Raw genomic sequence first — 18,065 nt, forward strand, 5'->3', positions numbered from 1 at the left:
CAAATTCAGGAAAAAAAAATTTAGAAAATGTTTCATGAAGGTTCATGCTGCCGCAGCTGCATGCACATGTTAATTAAACTCTGGCAGAGATCGGGGAGATTGGGTAAAGTGACCACATGTCCCCATAAGGACCAGACTATGAAAGCAAAGCAGCTTTAGTAGATGCAGCCAGGGACCGTGGGATGCAGCCACTGAAGCCCCTGCATGCTACATCTCTGCCTGCCGGCGTGTGTGTGGGGGGAAAAGCAGCTCTGTGCATTGTGGTTTCAACTCCCCTCCCCCCCACAGCTGGAGCTGTGTGCATTGCTCTTCATAGCGCTTGCCTGTAAGCTCCATCCCAGCCATTCCCACTGGCCAGGAATTATTTCCTGTGAGCCCAAGAGCTGTGCCAGGTAGGCACCCCAAACCCTGGCCATCTCCCACACCCTACGTCCTGCCAAGCCCCCATACCCCACCCTTGTCCTGCATTCTAGAAGAGTTAATCTGGGCCTGGTCCCAGTTGTACTTGGACAGTTTTAGGTTTTCATATGTAGTACCAGAGTTCCAAGAACTTTACTGAGATTACCAGAAATGCCCCAAGTTTTCATCTCACTAATCATGTCTGTTTTATTTTACAAACTATTAGTTTAATACTCAGTGATACATTAATGCGCCCTGGGATCATCGAGGGTTCCATAGGATGAATGATTAGGAGAAAATCGGAATCGCCACTCTCAGTTTTTTTTTGTTTTTCTCTCAAGGTGACTGTTAATGATACTTGTTCAGTGTTGCCTGAAAAACTCATTCAGAGCACCAGTTCGCTGGCAAAAAAAATCCTCTTATCTGAGAAATATGCCCATGTCATTGTTGAGTCAGAAGCTGGCAGAAACCCCATCACACATATTTTTAGAATGTGTACTTTTTTTTGGTCTGATTATTTCATGAAACTGCAAAGTGTTGCCACAAAAGTGTGCCATTTTTTAAAAACAATATGGCCACCCGAAGATGTTGACACACGGTGCATGCCATTTGCAACCAAAAAGACCCTCTGCATTTCTAACAACTGCTAGAAATCAATCACTGAGCAAAATGTTGAGCACCGTGTGATCAGGTATATGCATCTTGGTCATAGAAGTATCTGATGTTAACTCTCTTCATAGACAGAGATAAAAAAGCTTTGAGATACCAAAGATACTACACTCAAGTTTTCAGGTTTTGACCTACACTCTGTCATATACACATCAGTAAGTAAGCAGAATGTTTCATCTTTGGAAAGCCATTGCCAATTTGAAACTTCTGCCAGGAATTCTGCCTGGGTAGTTCAAGATGGAACTCCAGTTCACCTCTTGATAGAACGGGAGGAAAAAGGAGACAAACAGGTGACTAATTACTGAATTCCTTTCCAACACTGGCCCTTCCACAGCGTCGGCACATTAGTCAGCAGCAATCTGCTCACAACTAATATGCTGCTTTTTACATGTTTCATTTTGATCTGGAAGCCTATCAACATGCCACATTCTTCAGCTGTTCAGGAGTGATTGGGTGATTTCAGGGCTTGGTGCTAAACTATAAAGACTTTTGTATCTAGGTTATCCGTTTGAAGCTAACCTTGGCTGTCAGGAACCAAAAGTTGTTGCCATCTTGATGATTGTTCAGTGGCCTTGTTCTTACTGATTTTTTTAAACTAACTCAACTGGATGTATTATGCTGTTATAAGATCAAGTGTCAGAGTGCCCAGAGCAATTGCAGAGGTGTCTTTTTTTGCTACTGCGACGAGGAGTCCTGGGGCACCTTATAGACTAACTGAAGTGTAGGAGCATAAGCTTTCGTGGGCAAAGACCCACTTCGTCAGATGCATGTAGTGGAAATTTCCAGAGGCAGGAATAAATATGCAGGCCAGGATCAGGCTGGAGATGACCAGGTGGATCCAATCAAGGAGGATGAGGCCCACTTCTAGCAGCTGATCTGGAGGTGTGAATTCCAAGAGAGCAGGAGCTGCTTTTGTAGTTAGCAAGCCATTCACAGTCTTTGTTTAATCCAGAGTTGATTGTGTCAAACTTAAAGATGAACTGTAGCTCAGCAGTTTCTCTTTGAAGTCTGGTCCTGAAGTTTTTTTGCTGCAGGATGGCTACTTTTAGATCTGCAATTGTGTGTCCAGGAAAATTGCAGATCTAAAAGTAGCCATCCTGCAGCAAAAAAAAACTTCAGGACCAGACTGCTGAGCTACAGTTCATCTTTAAGTTTGACACAATCTACTCTGGATTAAACAAAGACTGTGAATGGCTTGCTAACTACAAAAGCAGCTTCTGCTCTCTTGGAATTCACACCTCCAGATCAGCTGCTAGAAGTGGGCCTCATCCTCCTTGATTGGATCCACCTGGTCATCTCCAGCCTGATCCTGGCCTGCATATTTATTCCTGCCTCTGGAAATTTCTACTACATGCATCTGACGAAGTGGGTCTTTGCCCACGAAAGCTTATGCTCCTACACTTCAGTTAGTCTATAAGGTGCCACAGGACTCCTCGTCGCTTTTGCAGATTCAGACTAACACGGCTACCCCTCTGATTTTTTGCTACTGATGCCTATGCTGTACTTCATCTGGTAATAAGTAGGGGACTTCAACCACCAATCTGACCAGTTTGGCACTTTCACATTTCAACATCAACAAATATCTCCTTTAGCCAAACAACTGGTTTTAAAAGAATTGGTTTTAAGTGACACCAGCTCATTACTCCAGGAAGACAATTTTGTTTATAGTTTTACCCCTTTACACTGAGAATTAAGATTTGACACACTAGTGCAACATGAACCAGTTTGTACAGCTCCATTCACTTTGGGAAGAAATCAGCTGCAAGGAAATACTGCGAATATTTTGGATTTGTCAAAGTTTGATTTGGATTTAGCAAAAGGGTGTTTTCATACTGTAGTGTTGCAATTCAGCTAGGAAAGAAACTCATGAATCCAGATCAGCAAAAATGAAGTGAAATGAGCTCATTCCCGTATTAGACATGGAGTAACAGCCATCTCTGCCACACAAGCAGAGCAGACAGGAGTCCTCAGCAGCAGTTAGGCACCTCAGAAAGCTTTGTGATAGTTGTACAAGAGGGGAGACAATTTCCAGTTTGCCTGCCACTGCAAAAATCTTTGAGCAGACCCTGCCAGGACTCAGAGACCGGGGTGAATTTGGTGAAATTTGGCATCAGATTCAGAAAGTTCCATGTTCAAGTACTCCAATGCATGGGGGGAGGGGGGGAGAAGAGGAGCAGAATTGGGGTCCATGGGCCACAGGTGGAACCCCAGTGGGCTGCAGGTTGCCCACGATTGTCCTAGACTGTAATGGACAGGAGGAGTGCTGACCAGCAGCTGGTGATGAAGGGGTTAAACTCAGGTAGCTAGCAAAGGTGTTGGCCAGGGGGGCGGGAGAACCAATCGAGATAGAAGGATGAAATTTGAATTGGATATAGATTCCTTGCCTGCTTTCTTTGTGTGGGAGAGAAAAACCAGGAGTTGAGAGAGACAGAATGATTTAAACCCAGGCAGGACTACCAGGCCTCCAAGGAACTTGTGGCATGGGAGTGGACTGAACAAACTTACTTACTTACTTACTGCCCGTTACGCCAATGGCGCATAGGGCAGCAACAAAGTCCTTCCACTTCTGTCGGTCACAGGCCAAAGCGCCTATTGTTCCCCAAGTGTGATGATGGTTTTTTAATTCTTGTTCTACCGTTCGGCGCCAGGTTGCTTTTGGTCTTCCTCTCTTTCTCTTCCCATCTGGTTTCCAGTGGAGTGCAATTTTCGTAATAGATCCGTCCTCTCTTCGTAACACATGACCTATCCATCGCCAGCGTCTTTTCATAATTATAGTGGCCATGTCTTCTTGTTTACACTGAGACAGTAGATCTTCGTTGGAAATTTTATTTGGCCAAAATATCCTGATTATTCTTCTAAGATTCTTGGTATGGAATGTAGACAATTTAGTAAGGTCTCATTGTATCATGCGCCAACATTCTGCTCCATAGAGAAGCACTGGAAGAACACAGCTGTTGTATAGTTTCAGCTTAGTGCGCACGCTGTACTTTGAGGATTTCCAGATGTTATTCATACTGATAAAGGCATTTCGTGCTTTACTCAGCACTGAACAAAGAGAAAAGTGAAAGTATGTATGTGGAAAAATGAATCTAGTCATGTTCATGGTAATCTTTATTTTGTGGTTTGGTTTGAACTGCTCTATGTGAATCTATGCCTCCCCTCCCCATTTACCATCTAGCTCTGTGCCCAGAGTCTTTTCTCTGGGTTTTAATTTGTTTATCTTAGTTGCTCTGTAACGTCTAGCAACCAAGTATGCTTTATCTAGTGCATAGACTGAAAGAGGAGCTGTGAGGAAGAGAGCTGAGCTGCAGCCCCTAACAGTGATCTCAAAGTCAGCAAGTGAATTTGTCTTCCGCATGCACATTCCCTATATAAAGCCTACTTAATATTTACCTCTTTGATGTAAAAATATGACCCCTGTTTGGTGACAAAGAATGTAATGAAAATGATGCTACATTCATTCTGATGATGATGAAATGAGTGTAAGAGTGAAAATTGCACACACTTAACTAGTTCCCCTTAACTTTATAAACCTCATGACTATAGCCACTCACTGTGCCTCATGTACCATTCTCAGAATTAGCCAAAATATAGTCTTATCTTTTAGAGTAACTCAAAGCATATGAAACAATACATCATTTTCTCGGTGAGCTGTCATTCTAATAAAGAACAGCATTATGTTTTTCTATTAAAGCAGTTAATTTCCTATAGATGAACAAAATACAAATAGATTGCCTCAGATCATTATTCACACCAACACGTGCATTGATTACATTTTGTTTTCTAAATTATCCTCCAAAAGCACACATAGGCAAGAACCCTCAGACCATAGTGACAGGCCTGAGGAGGATCGACCCAGACATACATAGATATTAATTGCATTATAGTAGAGTGTAACAAGGATAGGATCCTATAATTACTTTTCAGTGTCCAGTATTACAGCCCAGTCCTCCAACCCTTCCCCACACAAAAAGCTCTATTCATTTCAGTAGGGCTTCTATGAGTACAGGCTATAGAATCAAGTCCCTTGTTAGGAGTACTATGGCTTACCTTATTACTGTACTGTACTAACTTTAAATATACATGCCTGAATAGTCTCATTTAACCCATGGTTAACAAACAGTTAGCTCTTTGGGGCAGGGACCATCTTTTTCTTCTCTGTTTGTACAATGCCTTGCACAATGGCATCATATTCCATGACTAAGGCTCCTAGATACTATCACAATAAAGACAACTAATAATAATCATAATCAGTAAGTGCTTTTTGGATCAGGCCTAGAGCAGAATAACTAGCATTGCTATACATTTTTTTTCCTATTCTGTATAACAGAGTACAGTTCTAATCTTAAATTTCTAAGCTATTTTGGGGAGAAATTAATAACTTTGCTGCCCTAATTAAACTTATTTTGCTATTATGATTTATGCAAAGGGAATTATTCCCCCTTGACTGTTCCAACACAGCCCATGGTGCTTGGAGATCTCACGGACTGATTGTAACTTCCTAGTAAATGATCACACTGGGGAGGGGGGTGAATATTTAGTTAGGTTTCTGAAAGGTTAATTGTGTATATAATAGTGCCAAATGTTTTGATTACTTCCATGTACATTAGATGATGGGGGGGGGGGGGGCGACTCTATAGAATTACATGCACTTAGATTAGTGATTCAGTAGGTGGCACTCTTCCCTCTGAGTCAGCAGTAACAAATCAGCTTAGTGTCAGGGAGCATAACATGCTAGGGTTGCTGGTTTTTGAATGGCAGGTAGAACAAAAGGTTGGAACCAATTTTAGTAATTGTATAAACCTGACATTCTGGTTCGATTTCAGCTCAGGCAAGTTTGTCCTGCCTCCCTGAATTTCCTCTGCTGATTCAAGTAGGTACAGGAGTGTACAGACTTAGTAATATTGGGGGCTGGCCTTAGATACTTTCACAAAAAATCCCGAACATGGCAGGGGGAAAAATTGGTTGAGCGGGAAAAAAAAGTCACTGCACTTTTAAATCCCCACGCTCTGAATTCCCCTCGCACCTGCCAGATGCAGCAGGGGAAGAATGTCCCAGCCAGCCTTCCGTCTGAGAAAAAAAACCATGTCTGGGCAAAAGCCGGATGCCTGGCAACCCTAGTTGGCCTTGCATCAAACCTGAATATACACAAGCATATTTGCTTGTTTTTGATTGATACATCTTGATAAATAGGAATTACAGGTTTTATTCTAGGCCAATTTAATTGATAAGCAAGCTGGTCAGCTTTGTATTTACCATGCAGTTGTGGTAAAAGTCATGAATCACATTTGTCTTCTTTCATTTCAGTTCTGGTGTAAATAAAAAGCTCTTCTCCTAAACTAGGGTGCCATGGGCTAAGTTCAGAGGCTGCAGGCACTGGGGCTGCTTGCAAGTTGCTGGAGGAAATAGTTAAGAATGAATCATTGTGGTGATGATTCAAACTCACTGTCATGTTGTTTAAACTGATTTGTCTTGTGCAGACAAACCGCCCAGCCAATGGCACAAGATCAAATGGTGCTCTCCGGACTGACTTCCATGGAATTATGCCAATTGTACAACAGCTGAGAGAGTGAATTAGACCTCCCTTCTGTCCTTAGGGCCAGGTTTTTAAAGGTATTTAGACACCTAAAGCTGCAGATAGACAGCTACGGGGATTTTCAAAAGCACCTAGATACCTGGCTCTTTGTGATCAGGAGTGAGTGATTCCTTGAGAATTAGATGTCTAGGTACTTTTGAAAATCCCACTTGAAAGCTATCTTCATCCTAAATACCTTTAAAAACGTGGTCTGTGATGAATATTTTGGCCCTAGCTCTAGACTCTGCCGCACTTCTCACCAAGGGGTACAATGATAAGAAGGGGAAAGATTGCAATGCTCGTTAAGTCTAGCAGAACATTCCACAGAGGACTTTTTCAACCAGGGCAAGTTAGAACAGCCTTAAGCCTGCACTAACTTGTACCACAGTATAAAAGGAGGTGGTGACAGAAAGTTGCCTATGTCCCCAGGGCAACTGAAAACACACAGAAATACAGGACTGGAAGTACCTTCTGGGTCACACTGGGTTCAGTCTCCTGCTATCCCAGGCAACCCTGTCATACAATCACCTCAGCATCTGCCCCCAAGAAGGCTTCAATTCCACCCTTAAAAATGTCAGTGGAATTACAGAAGCAACAAACCAGTCACAAGGGAGCTATTTTAGCTTGTCAGGCCTCTGCTCTGATTTTGTTTTTCCCCTTTGTGCAGAGAAGCAGCGTGGCCAATTGCAAAGATTCCTCCAGCCAGAAACAGCTGTAACACATGGCACAGGAAAGTTCTATGAAAAGCTACAAAGTGCATTTGAACTTTGAACTCCAGTGATTTAGCTCTCTGTAGGAAGCAATGAGAATCGATAGAGAGAGTAGAAAGACTATTGTCTGAAACAGAAAGGGGCTTTCAATACTCGTGTTAATCTAGAACTACCCCATAAGTGGAGGAAGACAAGCACTACAGCAACAGAGAGATAATGCACACATTTTTTAATCAATTAACAAGAAGAAATAGGAAACATTTGGTTTTTTTTTTCCAGGAGACTATATGGACTCATGTTTGCACACTTTGTATTACATAAAGCAAAAACTATATTCGGTTGAAAAACAAGACAAAAATCTACCAAAGTATTAAGAAACACCAGTAAAAAATGTTCACATTATACATTAAAGGGATGCTACCAAAAAGAAATCACTTGGTATTTACCACCACTAATGATTTTCTTCTGTCAGTTTATTTTTAAGTAGCTTGGTATTTATAGCTTAAAATAGCATTCTACTTATACTCAGAAGCAAGTGATACATATATTCTCCAGTACTAATCAATTTTATAAAGATGTGTTCCTGGCAATCTTCTGCTTCTGTTTCATTAGTTAAAAAATAAACCCACTCAGCAGCTTTTCAAACCACATGTCTGCTTGCTTTAAATAAGTCTTGGCAAATTTGCTCCAGATCCTGTTAATCTGCTACTGAGGAGCTCTGAACAGCAGAGTAAAGCACAAACAGGACAAGCAGGAAAACAGGCTGGGCACAGATGGACATTTTTGGGAAAGGGTAGAGGGAGGGAATTTGAGACAAACAAAAACCTCAAGGGTAAGAGAGCTGCTAAATGTGGTTTTCATTGTTATTTGGGGGGGTGTGGTGTAGTCATTTCCTGTACAACAAATGCCACAACTGAAGGTTATTCTCAGACATATTTGGGGGAGAGGTGGAATAAGAACACACCTTCAGTCTTCATTCAAGAACATTGGAGCCAATGGATATTTTTGGTGAGACAGAATGGAAAGTATACTTTCTGCTTAACAGGGAGCATTGCATCTAGGCTACAATTTATCTATTTACAGCCTGTCTTGGAAGCATGACTTGCAGTTTAGAGGTCTGCTCTGTGGCAACAAGTAGTGTACAACCAAATCGAATAGAATCCCTTTCTTACCTTGAAAAGTAGCTGCTGTTTTGCCCTAGCTTGGAGGAAGATGGATCTGTGGAGTGTGGTGCCTTGAAGGGAACAGTGGAATTCTGGGTATTTCTAGAGGGTGGTGGTAATTTGTTTTAATATAGGTATCTGAGGAAATCAGATCAGCGGTAGCCATGACAGCTGATAGCTATGTAAATTTATATGTGGCCTCATGGATGGGGTAACACTACAAGCCAGAAAAGCTGGGTTGGAGTCCCAATTCTAGCAATAAAGTGCTGTGTACGCTGAAGCAAGTTAACCACTGCTTCCATATTCCTAAAACAGGGACAATAATGCTTACCTCGTCTCAAAGCACTTAAAAACATACAGCTGAAAAGAGCTATATAAACACTAAGTATTATTCACTTGCTTGGCCATTCAGTTTCCTTCTGGTCTGTATATGTGATTTAAATGTCAGTTCTTGCTCGGGCTTGCCCACCCTAAGAAATTGTATCTGTTTGGTTGGCTGGCTCCTCTCTGCCACCACATGATGCAATGCTAAATGTACAATCACTGTTTACACTGAGCATGTATGTTATCACAACTCTTTGGGGCCATTTTCTCACAATGTACGTTCCCAATGAGAGACACACGAAAGATGTACAAAATCTAAGCAAAGAAACATTTTCATTCCTCTTATCAATCATTTGTTTATAGTTATATTAATAACAGAGCACATGTCCCAAATGAATTTGGGTGCATATACATTAAAAAGAACAACCAACAACCCTAGTCAGACTAAGTCAGCTACAAATGCCAACTTCAAATAAAAAAACAATATTTTTTTTAAAAAGTTTTTCCAGTTACAGACTAACTCAGTTATCCCTCTGAAGTTTTCAGAATCAAAGGTAAACATAAGACTGGTACCTATTGTCTCCACTGCCTAAAGCAAAAGCCAAGGAAAAGAAGATACGTTCTAGAGATCAGTGGACTTAAGTTATCTGAAACAAATGGGAGAATGGAACATTATCCAAAGTTGCCTACCACCACTCCCATATAGCAGCAGCCCCAGCTCATTAGATGTTATCTGTTTGTGATCTAGGGTAAGGGGAGACAGTCTCTTAGGCACCATGAACAAGCTCTTCAGAAGTATTTAGGGACCCCCCTCAGGCCCCTTGTTTTTAGTGGGAGGGACATGCCTCAACGGCTCTGAGGATCTGGGCTCACGTGATAATGTTTGAAAGATCAACACACTTAGAAGCTTATAGGGATCCAGTGCAATGTGTGGAATGCTGGTGTAATGTGCTTCCTCAGCCAGCCCCATTAAGCTACATTCTCTTTAAACTGTATCTTCTGCATGTGCTTCGCAGTTCATACCATACAGCAGTGTTTTATTTGGCCACGGAACCCTTTTAAACTCGAAAGAATTTTGCGGAACCCCTAATAACAATCTTATTTTTGGAGCTGAAAAAGTAGACCACAAATAAGTATTATTATGATGTATTGTAGATATGTAGATTAATCTATCATAGTCAATTTATGTGTGTCATGGTTAAATTTTTAAATACAAGAAATCATGCGACTATACTGAAGTGATTCACGAGAGCACGGCCTGCGCACTCCCATATGAGCAACTGGTTTGACAGCTGAAGCTTTGATTGTCTGACGTGACACTAGTATATTCGTATTCAGTCACCCATGTGATCCACGCTCCCTGAGAGCAAGTATGGGGATTTATGGTGGTATATAACAGGTGATTGCACCATTGGCTGCGCTGCACGCACAGCGCTAAGTAGTGACATCATCGTCCCCAGTATATGGCTAAGCTGGCATTACACAGGGACACTTATCATGGAAAACACAAATGAAAATTGTTTTCAATAAAATTAATAAATGCTTAAATATTTTTAAATCATAAAATGTTATTGCAATGGAATTATCTCGCGGAACCCTTATTTTCACTTCATGGAACCCTGGAGTTCCACGTAACAACATTTGGGAAACACTGCCATATAGAATACCTAGCAGTAATCTAATGACAGAGGTGAGAAAGGAATGGAAGATAATAGCAAGATCCACAGATGAGGAAAAAATAGTGTCAGTCAGCGAGGAGTGCCAATAGAAACCAGCAATCATAGCTCCTGATACAGCCTGGAACTACGGGAACAGCTGGGATGAGCACACTTACATTGCAGACCCCTCGGTTTGATGACAAAGAGGCACAGAGCTGTTTCATCTACACAGTGAGGGCATTATAACTCAAATCACCTCACTGCCTTCCCCTCTTCTTAATGAGAGATTACAAAGGAGAACTTTCCAATTCCTACTGAGGAGACCCATGAGTTGATGAGCAATTGCAAACACCACTCTATGAGCTCTGTCTAGATGGGTGGAACAGAACCATTCACACGCGATACCACCCACTCCACAAAATATGATGGTCAATGGTATCAGGCTGTTGACAAATTAAAGATTCAACATGGATCAATTGCTTGGTCTGTGGCTAGGAAGAGATTAGCCAGATAGCCCAACTCCATCTCCATTTTACACCAAGGCCTGAAAACTCCATCTCCATTTTACACCAAGGCCTGAAAACTAAGAGGGATCAAGGATTATCCAGGGTCATAAACTTTCTTTTCCCCTCTTTAAACCCTATGTTATTTCAAGTAGGACAACAAAAACACCTTTTTCTAATCTAAATCTAATCTGAGCTGGTCTTCCAGAAATGCTGAAGTTCAAATGCTCTATTCACATTATATTTTCTATACTCCTTTGTGCTTGGGAACCTGTGGCAAAGGAGTATGCCACTCATCCTGCTGACCTATTATATCTATTTTAAAAAAGGCCAAAGTAGACTCATATACAGGGAAGTTCTTGACTAGGACTTCAGGCCAATCAACCCTGAAGAATCAATCTCAGGTTTTAAATTAAATCCAACATATCCTGGGACAAGATACTTAGGAATGTTCTCTACAGTCAGTTCTAGCGATATATCTAGGCTGGCTGGAAGTGTTTAATAAAGCTCTAAATCCTTCACTGAAATCCTTCCATTTAAAGAGGGTGATCAGGATATTGTAACAAGTATATAAAGGAGGAACAATGGCTTCATGAATTAGGTTTTCATCTGTGAAATTCTAGGCTCAAATCCTCACTGATAATTACAAGTGAAGATGAACTGGGTGGTCTCATTCTAATTTTTCTCTACATTGCAAAATCACAACACAATTTGGTGTGAAAACCAAGGTATTGCAGGTCCAGATTAAGGTGCCTGGCCAAAGCCATGTAGGGAAGCTTTCACAGTCCCTATCTGCATTGTACTTAGCTTTTGTTTGTGCTGCTAGTTCTTCTCTTTCCCATGTGCTCTGTTCACCCACAAACTGTCAAACAGAAAAAAACAAAACAAAAAACCTTTAAAGAAATGTGATAAATAAAATGTGAGAAAAACTATAGTCCATAAACTTTAAATGTGAAGTGAAATCAATCCCAAAATTGACAGCAGTCTTAATAGCAAGTGTGTATATATAATTTTAAATACTAACATTTATAGCACATTTTTCATTAGATAGACTTTTTTAAAAATACTGAAGCACCATAATCTTCATTTTTACAGATAGGGAAGATGAAGCGCACAGAAGTGATTTTTCTAACATCATACAATAAGTTTAAAAACTGAACCCCAGTCTAGTTTTTTGGCTTCTCCTTTTGGGCATACTGCCTCCATCACCCGCTAGTTTCATTATGAAACCAGACAGTGCTTTAGGAAAAGCCTGAAACTATGTGAGAGTGAACCTGAAGAAGAAGTTACAAGTGATGTGCAGAACACCTGCCCCCATACACTCCCAAATCCTTGTGTTTTTTTGTTTTTGTTAGATATACAAAGAGGGCCAGAAATGTTTTATAATTTATTAAGTTCAGGTCCTACCTAGACTATCTATATGTGATAACTGGAAAAGAGCTAAAACATATTATATGGCCAGAATTTTCAGGTGTGTCTAGCTTTGGATGATTCAATTTTTGGGAAACTTGAGACACCATAAAAGGATTTTTAGAGGGCAGGGCTCAGCACATTCTGAAAAGCCAGGCCCCTTTCTAGTATCAAGTTGGTTATTCAACAACTAAGTCACCCAAAATCATTAGCCGCTGTTGAAAATTGAGACAAGACACCTATGTAAAAAAGCAGGATGAAAAACTGTTTAACAATTCTTGACACACGATTAAAAAAGATTTAATGAAACTAGGGGACGGTGCCTCCTGCTCACTATACTTGCCAACCCCCCCTCTTTGGGGGTAGCTAGCCCTGGCTTGCTTCCCCTCCCCCAAGTCCAAGGAGGGCCAGCCCAAGGCATGACAGCCCTAGCCTGCCCTGGTTCTCTCTCCACTGTCATCAGTCCCCTCCCCCCCAGGCCAGGCAAGGTCAGGCCAGCCCCAGTTCTACTCACCCAGGCCTGGCTCTCTTCCTCTGGTTGCCGGGGTGGGCTGAGGCTAAGCTCTGCCCACCCAGGAGGGGCCGAGGCTGCCCCAACCCCAGCTCTTGCCTTCCTGCTCTTACCCCTCCACAGCCTCTTCCATCCCCACCCACCGGCCTGACTCTTTCCTCCCCTCCCTCCCCCGGCTGCCAGGGAGGGGAGCTGGGGCAAGGCTATCCTGACTTTCCCTCGGATGTGTGTGATAGAACTTGGGTGCAGGAAGGAGGTGCGACTCCTGCCCCCCTGGATCACCAGAGAAGGGAGAAGGGAAGAGGGTGTGTGGCCCCTCCTCCCTGAGCACCAGGGGGACAGGGAAGGGGAAAGGCTGTCTCTCACACAGTTTTCACTCCCCAAGCATTGGGGAGAGGAAAGGCAGCATGGCTCCCAGGCCTGTGGCTTCACCTTCCCCCCCCCCCCCCCCAAAGCACCAGGGAGAGGAAGAGGGGAAAAGGCATGCAGCTCCTGGCTTCAACCCCTTCCCAGAACACCAGGGAATGTGGAGAGAGAAAAGGACACGCAGCTTCAGCCCCCTATGGGGAGGAAGGCCACTCTGGGGCCTCCTCAGACCCTGCACAGCAGCCAAGCACTGGGGAAAGGTGAGGGAGGAAGGAAGGAGGCAAGTGGGATACAGAGTGACATCATGACATCACTGTCATCTCAGGAAAAAATGTATCTGTGTGTGTGTGTACGTGTACACACACACACACACACACACACACAGATTACAAATGAAGCATGAGGGAACCATTCCCTAACCCACACATTCCATGTGTCGTTTGTGAAAAAGGTAGTTTCTGCCACAACCCAAACTTCTGGCCTGATATAGACATTTCTGGTTATTTAGGGCTTACAGACAAAGGCCATTAAAAAATTCTTTACATAGTGTACATCCTGATGCATATAAAAACAGACATCAGGAAAATCAGGGTTTCAATAATGTATGAGCTGCTTCCTTTTGAAAATCATCAATATTTCATTAAAAAAATAGAGATGTAATATATCAATACAGCACTTAAATACTCAAATCATCACATTTTCAGCTGCCTGCTTGCTTTAGGAATCCTCCACTATGCTCCAGCAGGGCCTGTAAGGAAAATATTCAGAACAAAAACAATGTATAATAGAACTAGTAATTTATGCAAGAAAAGCACACTCTGGGCACTCTCCCAGCTAATTCATGCAAAGTGATTACTGCTATGATTCATTGTCTCATGAATAATCCTAAACCCATAGAATGCTGATTTACTGGCGAGTAATATGCACTGGATGACATTTCTTCCCTCTAGCCATGATTCTGAATGTATAGTACATGTGTTGAGTTTTCCTTCTGTATCACTATTCCCATTTTAGATCAGTTTTCAGCTGTTTATTCTCACAAGAGGTTTTAAATTTTTCACAACTCTCTTCCCTTAGATAGCAAGCCTCCTCATCACAGCTCTAGTGTTACCCAGCACATAGTCTTAAATGCAAGTTGTATTTGCTACAGCCTGTCTACAGTGTGATAACACTGAGTCCTCCTAATCGGCCTGAGCCTTTAAAGCATTTGGACTATCTCCTTTTCCTTAATCATTCACCACATATTTTATTACCGCCTCAGGCAAAATTCTGTTGACTTTCATTCTCACACATCAACACCTGCTTTTCCCATTGAACTAGTTTGGCAGTACGGGTGGGTGAGGGAAGAATTTGAACATTGGTATTGTTTCCTTGCTGGTGATGCTCCTTGTTTACCATTAGTCACACAGTTGTCTCCTTAGAGAATTTGCTGAGCACAAGTTTTTCTATATTACCCTCAACAGAACAATAACATTAAAACAAAATTAGGACTTCTAGTCCCCTAGCAAGTTCAATTGGCAATTTGAAGGCCAACATATTCTGCTGAAGTGTATATAATACAATGCCAGGGAGAAAAAATTTATATCAATATTCCAAGGAATAAGATTATATAGAATTTTTTTCTGGTTTTTGATCCCTATCACTACAATACTTGATGCTAACTGCACTTTCCCTACTTTGATTTCTGAAACTCCCTGACATTCTTATTCCTTCCCTTACTCCACATTAGTCATCCTTTTAGACTGCTGTGCTAGTAGACTCTTCAGATCTGCCATTTATTATTTTCAGTGTTGAGTAGTAATTTTATATTGCCCATTATATAGAGTACATTGAAGTTTTGTGAGGCTATAACTCATTAGCTCCTCCTACCTAAGTTTCATGGAGCAATTTCTAACACACTTGGATATTTTAAGCAGAAATAGATGAACTTGGCCAGAGTGTATTTCCTTCCTCCAACACCCATGCTGGTTTGCTATTGTCAGATTTCTTAAGAATGCTGAGCAACTGTCAGAGTTTGTTTCTGCATCACGTCTCACATTATATAATAGACATCCTGTAACTAATCTTTGGTTAAATGAGCATAAGGAATGTGTACAGAATACACAAAAGTGTGCTGTAGTGTACATGTTTTACTCATGACTAATGTAGTTTTCCTAAAATCTCTACTTAAAAGTAGGGATGTTAAATTGCAGTTAATAGACTAGTCGATGGAATTTCCATCCATTATTCTACTAGTCAATAGGCACTTCCGCATTCCTCCTTTGAAATATACAAGATCCGCAGGTGGGGCTCTTGTATGTTTCAAAGCAGGCACCCATATGCAGCCTGAGTCCTCAGCAGGGGCTCTTGTACGTTTCAAAGCCACAGAGCCCAGGGTCAGCTGGGGACTCCTCAGACGAACCTGAGTTCCACATGGCATTTCAATGGAACCCAGGATCAGCTGAGGACTCACCAGCTAACCACAGGTCCCACACAGCATTTCCCTGGAACCCAGGCTCCACAACTGCCACTTGGAAACGCTGCCTCCGTGTCTCAAAGCAGCAGCTGCAGCACAGCTGATCCTAGGTTCTGGGGAGTCCCCAGTTAACCCCGGGCTCCACAGTGCTTTGGTGTTTTAAAGGGGCAGCACCGCACAACTTGTCAGTCAACTAGTCCTTAACATCCCTACTTAAAAGAAGCATTTCCAAAGCACCAAGTACAGAAGAGGGGTTACTAGGAGCTAATCAGCACTTCGCAGTTCTGTTTTGTACCTAGGAGCCCTAAAGGGCCAACAAGCCAGCTAGCAATCACTGAAGGTTTAGGAAAGAAACAGGAGGGCCCCGCTTTATGACAGCCCAATTTACCACCCCCCGTGCTTATGACCTTTTCTGTAATAGCAGAAGCCCCACGTTTACAACGTGCACGGTGCCCCCAACTTGCAATGCTATCCCAATAACCGATAGTGTCACAAGTCAGTAGCAGCCTGTACTCCTTTGGCAACTAGGAAAGGAGTGTTGTAGGGGTCTGTCCTGTCCCTTCCATCTAGGTGATAGCAGAGCTTGCCAGGGGAAAACTACAGAAATCCCTAACCCCTTCACATCATGTGGATTTTTAGGAACCTAGAGCTCTCAAAATAGTAATAAAAAAATATATATCTGCACTGGACAACCTGACCACTTAGATTTATGCTTACACATTCCCCTCTGTATTTTCCCATGTTTTGCACCGCATTAGCAAGTGTTAGTCACTATCAAAGTAAACTGATCACTGGGCATTTAAAAAGAACTCTTCTCTAAGGCAGCATATTTATATTGCCAGGGCTCGACAAACCGCTGTTTCTACTCACCCACGGCGAGTGGATTTCAGCTAGTTGCTCCGTGCACCCCATTCACTGGCGCATGCATGCACAGTGCGGGGCTGGCAAGTGGCTCTCGCCGCAGTTTGTCGAGCCCTGTATATTGCATTCTCCAGTTAATTAAAACAGGTCAGCATAGTTGTCTAACGTTAAATGAGGTCTAGTATCAAGTGATCAGGTTTCTTAGCAGGTTTTTCCTTTGTCACTATTTGCCACTTTAAATCCAAAGCATCAACTGTCATACCTTTGCCAATACCAGATTACTCAATAATACATTTAGCCATTTATCCAGATTAATTTTAAGGCCTCAGGCAATGAATTGCCACTATTTTCTTTGTAAGAGTACTGAGATTATTAGTAAGTTCATGTAAGATGTTACCTTTTCTTTGTTGTACCATTCATGACAACTTAAATTCACTTTCCCTATCCTTGGTATCTACACTAGTAGAATTAGACAATTACATACTCCAAGTAATATTGCATGTTAAACAGTTCTTCCTCTCGCTTTGACGTTTGTCTTCTGAATTTAGAGTTTAACCTGTATGATTAGGCAAAGTATATAATGAATATACCTACCATAAAAATTCACCTATAGCTTTAGCCTTAATTCACCTATAGTTCAAGTATTCTATTGATTGCCTTGCTGGAATATAGATATTCATACTTGTGAAAATCAGTTTGACGCCACAAATAAGATACACTGCGAAAATGAAATGAAAGCTAGTCTCTTAATGGACAGCTCTAAGTGGTATTGTTGCTCTAAAAGTCAGCATTATGGTTATTTCAGTACTTGTACAATCCAAATAAAGGGGTCCTAATACAGAATATCCCATATACCTGAATGTCTTTCATCAGTCGACCAGATGAGACACCCTATCCCTTATTCCAAAAATAGCAAAGAAACTGATGCTTCCAGCAGTACTGAGGATTTCCTCAGTTGGTACAACTACCTGCTACAGCCTAGCATCCAGCAGCTTGAGCTACTGCAGTGAGGCAGGACAGAGGAGGAGAGGAGAGTTAAGTAGCCATATTCACCTCCCAGACTCTCATGTAATGGAAAGCTTTGGGTGAATTGTTTTATAGCACCAATTCACATGACTTGAGAAGTTTACACAATGTTGTAACTGCTTTTCAGGATCTGTTCAGCATCCACTGGGGAAGCACTTTGGTTTGCAGTTAATTGTATGTGAGATGGTATCTTAACCCGCTTATTTGCTTAAGATTCAAGTCCAAAGAATTAAAACACACCCAATGTAATGTTCATACATACTCCAACTCCACCTGTAAGATTCTTAAATATGATTCAATGGAGCAGCGAGTGGGATTTTTACTCCTCTTCCACTACACTCCCTTATAAATTGTAACTTGTCATCCTACAAGTCGAAAGGATGATCCCAAAGTCATACTAACCCATATTACCAACATTTTCATAAACTGTCCTTG

This window comes from Pelodiscus sinensis, chromosome 6 (assembly GCF_052426305.1).
Source record: "Pelodiscus sinensis isolate ZL-2025 chromosome 6, ASM5242630v1, whole genome shotgun sequence".
NCBI lineage: Eukaryota > Metazoa > Chordata > Testudines > Trionychidae > Pelodiscus > Pelodiscus sinensis.